This window comes from Dermochelys coriacea, chromosome 22 (assembly GCF_009764565.3).
Source record: "Dermochelys coriacea isolate rDerCor1 chromosome 22, rDerCor1.pri.v4, whole genome shotgun sequence".
In the NCBI taxonomy this organism is placed as follows: domain Eukaryota; kingdom Metazoa; phylum Chordata; order Testudines; family Dermochelyidae; genus Dermochelys; species Dermochelys coriacea.
The window spans coordinates 6,481,790-6,491,075 of record NC_050089.1 but is presented as its reverse complement, the minus strand read 5'-3'; the positions used below and the strand labels follow the sequence as shown (position 1 = coordinate 6,491,075).

At 43.6% G+C, this 9,286-nt stretch overlaps 1 protein-coding gene across 6 annotated transcripts in view; it reads left to right on the top strand.

Moving 5' to 3' along the window:
- ZBTB44 (zinc finger and BTB domain containing 44) overlaps nucleotides 1-9,286 on the top strand; it is a 162,711-nt gene that overhangs the window by 61,943 nt on the left and 91,482 nt on the right. For 2 of the 6 annotated variants that reach the window (XR_005290002.2, XR_006276707.1), the window contains exon 6: nucleotides 4,780-4,973. The exons of 2 other annotated variants lie outside the window; for them this stretch is intronic. The gene's annotated coding sequence lies outside the window, so the exon portion shown is untranslated. Of the gene's footprint in view, nucleotides 1-4,779; nucleotides 8,803-9,286 lie in introns of all 6 variants that reach the window. 2 more of the 6 variants (XR_006276706.1, XR_006276705.1) reach the window with 1 other exon arrangement.

Below are 9,286 nucleotides of genomic sequence, written 5' to 3'. Positions count from 1 at the left end.
TGTCATCTGAAATAGAGCATGGATGATAGAGGAGACGGGTCTTGCTCTCATGGTCAAATCACTACTAGTTTCCTGAAACATTCTGATGAAAATGAAATTTTGACAAAAAATGGAAACACCTTTTTTTTTTCCAAAAAGGATCACATTTTCCACATACAGCTTTAGTGCTTTTACCATGACAGCATAAAATGACCCCCTTTTAAAAGCTTGATCCTGCACATTGAAGGCAATGGGTAACACTGATACTGGCTTCAAAGGACCAGGAGCAGCCAATGCAGCCCCAGTTCATCAAAGCATTTAACCACATGCTTCAAATCATCCTTATTCAGCAACACACTGTTATCTTGTGCTTGCATGCTTTGCTGAATTGGGGCCTTAATGCTAGTAGCTTCTCTAACTTGTTTTCATCTGAGCGATCTTGAACTTCAGTTTTTAAAGGGGTTCATGGAAATACATTAGATATTGGACTGGAAACCCCAGAAGAAGAGGCAATAAGGTGGACCAAGATAACATGGAAACGCAGAATAGAAAGCTATCAAAATTACATGGGAAGAAGCTAAGACTGCAGCAAGAGCCCAGCAAAGATGGAAGGCAGTGATGAAGATCCTATGTTCTGCATTGAATAGAGAGGCATGAGAGAGAGAGAGATGGAAACTATATTATTGTTAGTGTGTATTTACATGAAAACAGACCTATGAACTGTAGAATAAAATCCCGCAGAAAGAAGAGTCTGAAGCACTGCATAATAGACAACAGAACTTTAAAAAAGGAAGAAAAAAAATCCCCTCCAAGTTCAGACTTCATCTTTCCCACAGTTTAACAAAAAATGCCTTTATGTAACATTGGAGCTATAGCGATCAGTTTCAGGGTTGACGTGACAATAATTATAAACAACTGTTACATAACCTCTTAGTTGATTGAACTGAAATTAATAAATTTAAAGGAAAAGACAAACAAAAAAAGAATCCCTTTAGGGAGCTTATGTTTTAAATAAATAAAAATATTTCAGGTTGACCTTTTTTGCAAAGTTAATGCAAACCCTGGATGAAAAAGCTACTTGAGGAATAGTTGGCCAAAGGCGCTGCTCTTTAAAAACATTTTATGTTAAAGGGAGAACCTTGTTTTAAGAGCTATGACACATTTGAGTCTGAAACAGGGCGGTGATGTTTAATAGTTTAATTTTATGTCAGTTTTGTTTACTTTGTTTAAAACACTTTTTAAAATTCTTTAACATGGGAGCTAGGTGTAAATCAGCCAGGTCCATTGCCTACAATGGAGATACACCTACTGAGGATATGGCCTATATATATAAAATTCCCCCTTTGCCTTTTGCCATCTGGAAAACTTTTCCAGGTTTTTGAGTGGAGCTAGGTTAACATGGCTGGCCTGTGCCAACTGTCTCAGGCTTGCAGGGCTTGGACTATGGTGGTATTTAACTGCAGTTTAGATGTTCAAACCTGGGCTCTGGGACTTGGGGAAGGGAGGCTGAGTCCAATTCAGCTGACATGGGGCTGCCGCGGGTGTTTAATTGCAGTGTAGACATACCCTAGGAAGCCAAGACTGAATTTAGTATATGCTTTTCTGTCTCCAGAGGTGTTTCATTAGCTCAGTTACCAGTGACATGTTCTACTGCAAAAAGAAAAGGAGTACTTGTGGCACCTTAGAGACTAACAAATTTATTAGAGCATGTAATAATAATAATCTAATAAATTTGTTAGTCTCTAAGGTGCCACAAGTACTCCTTTTCTTTTTGCGAATACAGACTAACACGGCTGCTACTCTGAAACCTATGTTCTACTGCGTGCTGCTTAGTGAATCAATTCAAGCTATCCAAATCCCTTTCCAAACAGACACCGATTAACCTCATTCTTCCCCACTTCCTTTAGCCCTTTATGTCCTGTGCTCAACCACACCTTTCAAGAGGGAGCAGGGTAAACCAATTGAGTGAATTTAGTGTCTCTGTGCAATGTAGATGTTCTTATTTGATTTGAATCTGTTCATTTACATTTGGTTTTATGCTGTTTATTGTTTAAATGACAAGATCCTACTTTGTAATAGTTCCCAGAGATGGAGTTCTATGGCATTTAAATCAGGGGATGTGGACTCAGGAGGCCTGGGTTCTCTGCCATCAATTTGCTGTGTGACTTGAGTAAGTCACTTCATCAGTCCTTGCCCGTGTTTCCCTATCTGTAAAATGAGGATAATGAGACCTTGCCTATATTTGCAAAATTCTTTGAGATCTTTGGAGAAAAGGTGCTGTGTCAATGTAAAGGCCACCCTTAAGGGTGCAGTTATGAATGTGTTTGCTAAGGGTAAAATTCGCCCCTCTGCATTTTCTAAATCCCACTTACGCCCTGTTTTGAGGATGTAAGTGGTGCATGGGCGTTGTACTGGCCCTCTGCTCAGGGGTGAATTTCACCCTAGATACATTAATGTTCTGGTCGCAACATGTTCTCACTAGTGCTGTTTAGTCACTTGGACACTGCATTGGCCTGGCATTAAACCTAAATGAATGGATTGATCACGGCAGTATGATGATTGTCCGTGCAAGTCTGATCTTAACAAGAGACGCATCCTGCCACCTCCAGCAGGTCAAGTCCCTGACTTAAGCAAATAGTTTTAAAGTATCCCTGTATAATTTCTTGCAGTTTTGCTTAACCTTTCAACTCTCTCTTCTACTGAAATTCAGTGTGGTCCAGCAGTTAGGGCACTGAATTGGAATTCAGTAGGCCATCTGCCACTGCGTGAATGTAGGTAAGTCACTCCACTTGTCTGCCTCAGTTTCCCCACCCACCTTCATCTTCTCTACTTAGTACCTGCCCTGAAGATCTTACAGTCTGTTTTTTATTAGGTGTATGTAGAGCACCATGCACAACTGGTCACAATCTTAGCTGGACAATCTAGGTGCTGCTGTCATGCTAATAATAATAATGATTTGGCTGATTATTTTTAGTTGCTCCTTTGATTGCTTACTTGAGTGAGAGCTCACCAGGGGTCAGGAGTTACTCTCCAATTTTCTTACAGCAGGAATTTTTTTTAAAGCCCTTCATAAGCGGTATTCTCTAAACATGACTATAATAAGCAAGCCATAAAAATGTGTAATGTTGCCTGGCTGGTGGAAATATGTAATTAAGGACATATCCAATTGTGACGCATGATTGGAAAGGGTTAAGCATCCTGCAGGATAAATTACTCAAATTCAACCCTTAAAGACATATGGAGAGATAATGTTTGTGTTTTTGTTTATTTACATATATATTGGTAGTGGTCAACAATGTAATCAAACAGTCCCTGTCTTTGCTGTGTTCTGTTACTTCAGAGATCAAAAGGACATCTTAACATTTAAATTAACTGTAAACATAGGATATGCTGTATTCATCTCCCTTTGAAATGTATAGCAAATCATCTGTGAATGGTGGAAAAACAGGCAATTGCCTTATGTTAATAATTACCTGTGATGCTTAGGAAACGGGTCCACTTCAAATTTCCCATGAGTGCCTATTGTTCGCCGAAGGACTCTGAGCTGTCACGAGAGGACCTGAAACTGTATAAACAATAGCTTGGGTCCTGACCCTGTGATCTCAGATCTGCTTGAGGCTTCATGCAGGGGAAGTCTAAGCCACAAGGACTGAGATCCTGGACCGGACCCCCTGAATATAAACACTGGACTATAACCTATGAACTATTTTGGAAATAACTCTTTGCATCTACAAAGCTCTCCATCTCTGCCATGAATCTGAATCTCAAGATTGTACTCAAGTTTGTATGTATACTGATCTTTTAACCAATACTCTCTCTCTCCTTTTTAAATAAATTTTAGTCTAGTTAATAAGAATTGGCTGTAAGCATATATTTGGGTAAGATCTGGAATATTCATTAACCTGGGAGGTAATGTGTCCAATCCTTCAGGATTGGTAGAACTTTTTTATATGATGAATAAGATTTTCAGTAATCCTCATCATATTTGACGTGGGTGTCTGGGTGAAGGCCTGAGGGTGGGTTACGTTAAGAGAACTGCGTTGATGGCTTCTAGGTAACCAGTAAGGTATTATAGAAGCTGTTTTGTGCTGGTTTGGTAAATCTAAGTATTGGAATATCCACCAGCTTTGGGGATTGTCTGCCTCATTCTTTGCAGTTCACCCTAATCAAGTGACCTCAGTTGGCTCCCCTGGGACTCCGGTCACACCAATATAAATTATAAAAATATATATGTCCTATGAATTTAGTGCTGCTGAAAGATTGACACAGCCCTGGGGACTGATTTTTCTCCACAGAACAGGTTACAGTGGAGACCACTGTAGTGCAAGTTTCTCCACACTGCCTCGCTGCTCTGCCTCAACCCTGATCTGAAATGATTGAGCAGATCACTCAGATCACTGGTTATTCTGTCCTTGGAGCTCTCTCCTGGGAGTGCCAATGGGATAGCGTCACTAGTGCCAGTTGCCAGGGTCCTTTTTCTTGGTGATGTAGGCTCCTGTTCATTGAGATCCACCGAACTGATTAACACACAGTGTGCTCAGAGTGGTACGAGACATACAAGGAGGTATATTTGTGCTCTCAGGATCTCACAGGATACATACAGAGGCGTTCTGGGTTTTGCATGGCTCTGCTCTGAGCAATCAAATTCCATGTTTTAAGAGCTACGTTGGTTTCGAATTAGTTGCCAAAAACAGCATTTTAAAAACAAAGTGGGTTTTATTTATTCCTATAAACTCAAATACCTTGACAGATTACTCTGATGTGTTTTCTAAAAACTTGGCATGTGGATTGATATTGTAGATGCCAAGTTACTGCCCAGGGTGAATTGGTCTGACACGTATAGCCTGGAAAAACGGAAGCATCGAATGGGAAAGCTGGCAGACTCCTAATGGTATGCACAGGGCTGATGAGCCTGACGAGAACAACTGTCCTCCATACACCTGGGGTCTCTCGTGGTTGGCCCTAGCAGGTAACAGCCACACAAGCCCCGAGCGGTAAGTATGTACATGCAGCACGTTGACTGATAAAGTGGAATGAGCGGTAACATGGGATGAGGCCAGACTCCGTACAGAGAGAACCAGTCTGCTCAGGTCAGGTTTTCAGTACTTCATTGTATGTTTATTTCCCCCATGTCCCATTTAGAGCCCTGAAAATCCTTTCTGATGTTCCTGCTTTTAATGCCCTTTTCTTCCCAAAATAAGCCAGATGGACCATGATCCACCCAGCACCAACCTAAGAGACCCATGGGAGCCCATCCATGCTTCCCCAATTGTCCCATAGCATGAAGCACCCTCTCCTTCCACTGCCTGAGTGTGTTGTCTCCTCAGTGCACCCAGACCCTGCCTGTCCAGGACCCCAGGCTCTCCAGTTTGGCAATGCAGAGCCATTAGCAGCTAACTGAGCCCACTGGATTTTTCCACTCCAAATCTAGTGGTTGGGTTTAAAGAGATATGGACCCAACACCAAACCCTGGATCCAAGCACTGCCAGACTTCATGGGTGTGGATTATCCAAACCTGTGCCCAAGGTCAAAAGTTTGCAGGTGCACCCTGACTTCATAACAAAGTGAACCAAGCCCCTGTTTACTTTGGACTGTTTGGAAACTAACATAATTTAGTGGCATGAGCCCATCTGTTGATTTAATATTCCCTGGTAGTGGGGGTTGTTTTGGTTTGGTTTTTCTTTTTTGTGTTGCGGGGGACAGGTTGTTCTTGCTTTGTTTCAGTTTGCATCTGAAACACATCAAGTGCTTCCACGCAGAGGAGGTAGCCTGTAGTTTTCCACGTACAATCTCTCTGCTTCCACTCTGCTCGGTGCATGGACATGTTTGTTCTATGCTAAAATAGCAGGGCAGGCAAAACTACAAGTAAATCAGACTGTGGGTTTTTTTTCCACTTTTAATAACAGTTACTATTCTGAAAGTGCATATAAAGCACATGTCCCGTTCATCTAGCCAAGGAGCTTGATAGTCCATCAGCAAGAACTACCATAGGTCTAGGGAGACTGATTTATACAAGCAAGAATACACATGCCAGGAGCTGGCAGCAACTTGCTCTTTTTTTTTTTTTTAAACAACTTGGCAAGTCCCGTTCTTCTCCTTCATCCAAACTTTTGCCTTTTATAGTAGTTGAATAATGCTTTTTATTTCTGAAAAAAATTTATATAGTAACATTTTTCCTCAGCCATTTTTCTTCCTTTTCTGAACTATATGTGGTACGGAGAACCATAGCTACACAACAGGCAGTTGTTGATTGAACCCCCACCTGCATAAACAGTCATATGTACTGTAGCACGCGCACAGTGCATGGAATGCACACCTTCTGACATGGACTCATGCACTCTCTCTTGTATGGGCTTAGACATGTGCACATCCACAAACACACGAACTCACCACGCACAACACTCATGCAACAACTGGTACCCATTCTCATGCTCATGTGAGTGAGCATACATAAACATACGTTTGAATGTATGTGCGCACACACATACAGGTATATTAACTCATCCACACACTCATGCATGGACTCATGGAGATCAGTTCACCCACCCACCTCCCGATCCTTGCATACTGGTACATGCACAGCATCAGCCATGGTCTCATTCACATTTGAACTTCTCTTGCCCACTTGGACTTACACGTTTGCAATTTTTCCACACATGCAGGGACACATCCAGATATGGTGGACACATCCTCAGACACACATTCTTAGACACCCACTGTCTCACACAAGCATATAGATTTATGATTTGTTGTGAGTGGAAAACAGCTGGGTCAGGTTAATCAAATACAGCAGAAGATTTAAGGCAAAATATTGAAAAGTAGTGTCTGGTAGTGAGGGGAAATTCTTAAAAGCACGATGATTTCATGGCTCTGTGCCAGCGCAAGATGATGTGTGTCTGGCCATGCTAAACGTCAGCACTAGGTCTATTTCACTCCAGGAGTGCTCTTAGATGTCGGGGGGGAGAGGCAAAATCCATGTTGGGTTTGGCCCCATGTACCAGGGACGTCATTTTGAAGCACTGGCGTTTCAGAGGGGGACGCTGAGTTGCATAGCATGGGAACTGCAGCAACGGGAATTACAGTTAACCCCAGCTCATGCCACAGTCAATCAAAACGCTGCTTCCCTGTCATGTGTTTTCTGTCTGTCCCTTCCCATCCTTGCCAATGACTAAAATGTGCATTTGCTACCACGACAGTAAGTGTTACTAAATGACCCAAACAGCTGAGTCTCCTGTGTGGTACAGCTGAATACCAGATATTGCAAAGCTGGATGGGTCAAGGCGATAAAACTTTTTACCCTGAGGTCGCTGGTTTAGACTGGGAGTGACTGTGACCAATTGATGGTTGTTCTGTAGCCTACATGGAATGAGTTGGTGGATTCTCAGTCCAGTTGCTGGGCATCCACGTTGTAAGAATCATTCCTTCAGCTGTCTCTAATTCATCCCCTTCTTGGCAGCCTCTGCAGAGAACCCAATGAGTTGAATGGCCACGAAGCCTGGACTCCCATCTTTCCCCTAGTTTGGGTCTGTCCAGTTCAGGGTAACAGCACATTGGCAGGGACAGAGTGGGGTGGACGCTTGCATTACTGTTACCCGGGCTATACTTGTTCGCTGGCTAACCGGAGTGCCTAATTCGGCAGGACTGTCCATTCAGTCTGTCTCACAAGTGCCGTAAGGGTTGAAAAGGGTTGGAAATAATCAATTGCAGAGGAAATAATTTCATTTCAGGATTCTGCTGGCTGACGATGCTCACAATTTATGATGCCCCCGGAAGCTGAGGCTGGGATTATTTCTGTGCGACTCCCACAGCAGCTGCTTGGCAGCGCCGTGACTGTTAGAAATGACTGAACTAGATCAATACAAGCCGCGCTGACCTATAAACATCCATGAGCCTGAATGCTGGGGCTCAATTTAGCTGAGTACAGATGGGAGCCACTCCTTTCCCTGCACTTCCCTCTCCTTCTGTCCATAGGTAGGGCTGCCTGGGTGAAACTGATCCCAGGATTCCTCTTTTCCCATCTGGCAGATGGGACATGCTGCTCTGCAGTGACTTCTCTTCTCCCAGAGAAGACCTGCATCTTCTAGTCTCTCATGCCCTGACTGAGGTTGGTTGGGCAAAAGAGGTAGTCCATGTCCTCGTCTGGGACACCTGACTAGGAAAAAAGGCAGGTCTAGTGGGAGGGCACTGGACTGGGCCTCAAGAGACCTGGGATCAATTCGTCCTTGGCCAAGACAGTTAATCTACTCCATGCCTCAGTTCCCCATAGCACTTCCCTGCCTCTCGGCGGTGTAATGAGGATAAATCCATTCATGATTGTGGGCTGTTCAGACTCTCTGGTGATGGAAGCCAGGGAAGTACCTGCATAGTTTGGGAGGTGTGTTGTGCTCCCCTCCGCTGACTGGCTGGCAGAGAGCCCAGGGGTTCTCTACCTGACTCTGCCACTGACTACCTGTGATATAAAGAGCAAGTTTTATAACCTTACTGGGCCTTGGTTTCCCAGCTTACTTTATAACTACCTTTGTGGAAGCACTTGGCGATCGTCAGATGAAAGGCACAGTGTAATTGCAGAGTATTCTATGCATTACATGAAGAGATCATCAATGTGCCTGCTTGTTAAAGAACCTGTAACAAAAGCTCATTTCTGACAGGCGTGGTTTTGTCTGGGCATCCACATTCTGTTTCTTTGTAGGTAGATGAGCCTTGGCAGGTATAGAGTATGTGCTGAACACACGGTCTACAGAGATGAGAACCAGCTGCTTCTTCCAGATGTTTCATCCCTCTTTCCTGTTTGTTACACTTCAGGATAGGAACCTCTTCAGCTGTGTGAGACACTCACTGTTCTAGGATCTCTGGGGATGGAGGGGAGGGATTAGTCTTGTGTGACATCAGCAAGAAATGGAAGCAGAAACAAAGTTTCCCATTTTTGTGGGGACATGCTTGAAGGGACTTGGAGCTCTGGCTCTTCTCCATTGTTCATATGTTTGCCTGCTGTGAGACAAGAGAGGCCAGAAAGGAGAGCTGCGAATTACAACTGAAAACACTAATGTTCTTTCCGTGCTCATATTGTCCTGGCAGCATTCATAGCGGGCAAACGGAATTGGATACAATAGAATCCTCAGGTTTCAGAGTAGCAGCCGTGTTAGTCTGTATTCGCAAAAAGAAAAGGAGGACTTGTGGCACCTCCTCCTGGCTCAATCCTTGCTCAGAACTTAGACCCAGTTCAGATCCCCTTTAGGTGTTGTCTGCTGGAGCCTCGCAAGGGAGCTTAACGCCCTTCGTCAAGCCTCATTTTACGTAAGCGCAGCTC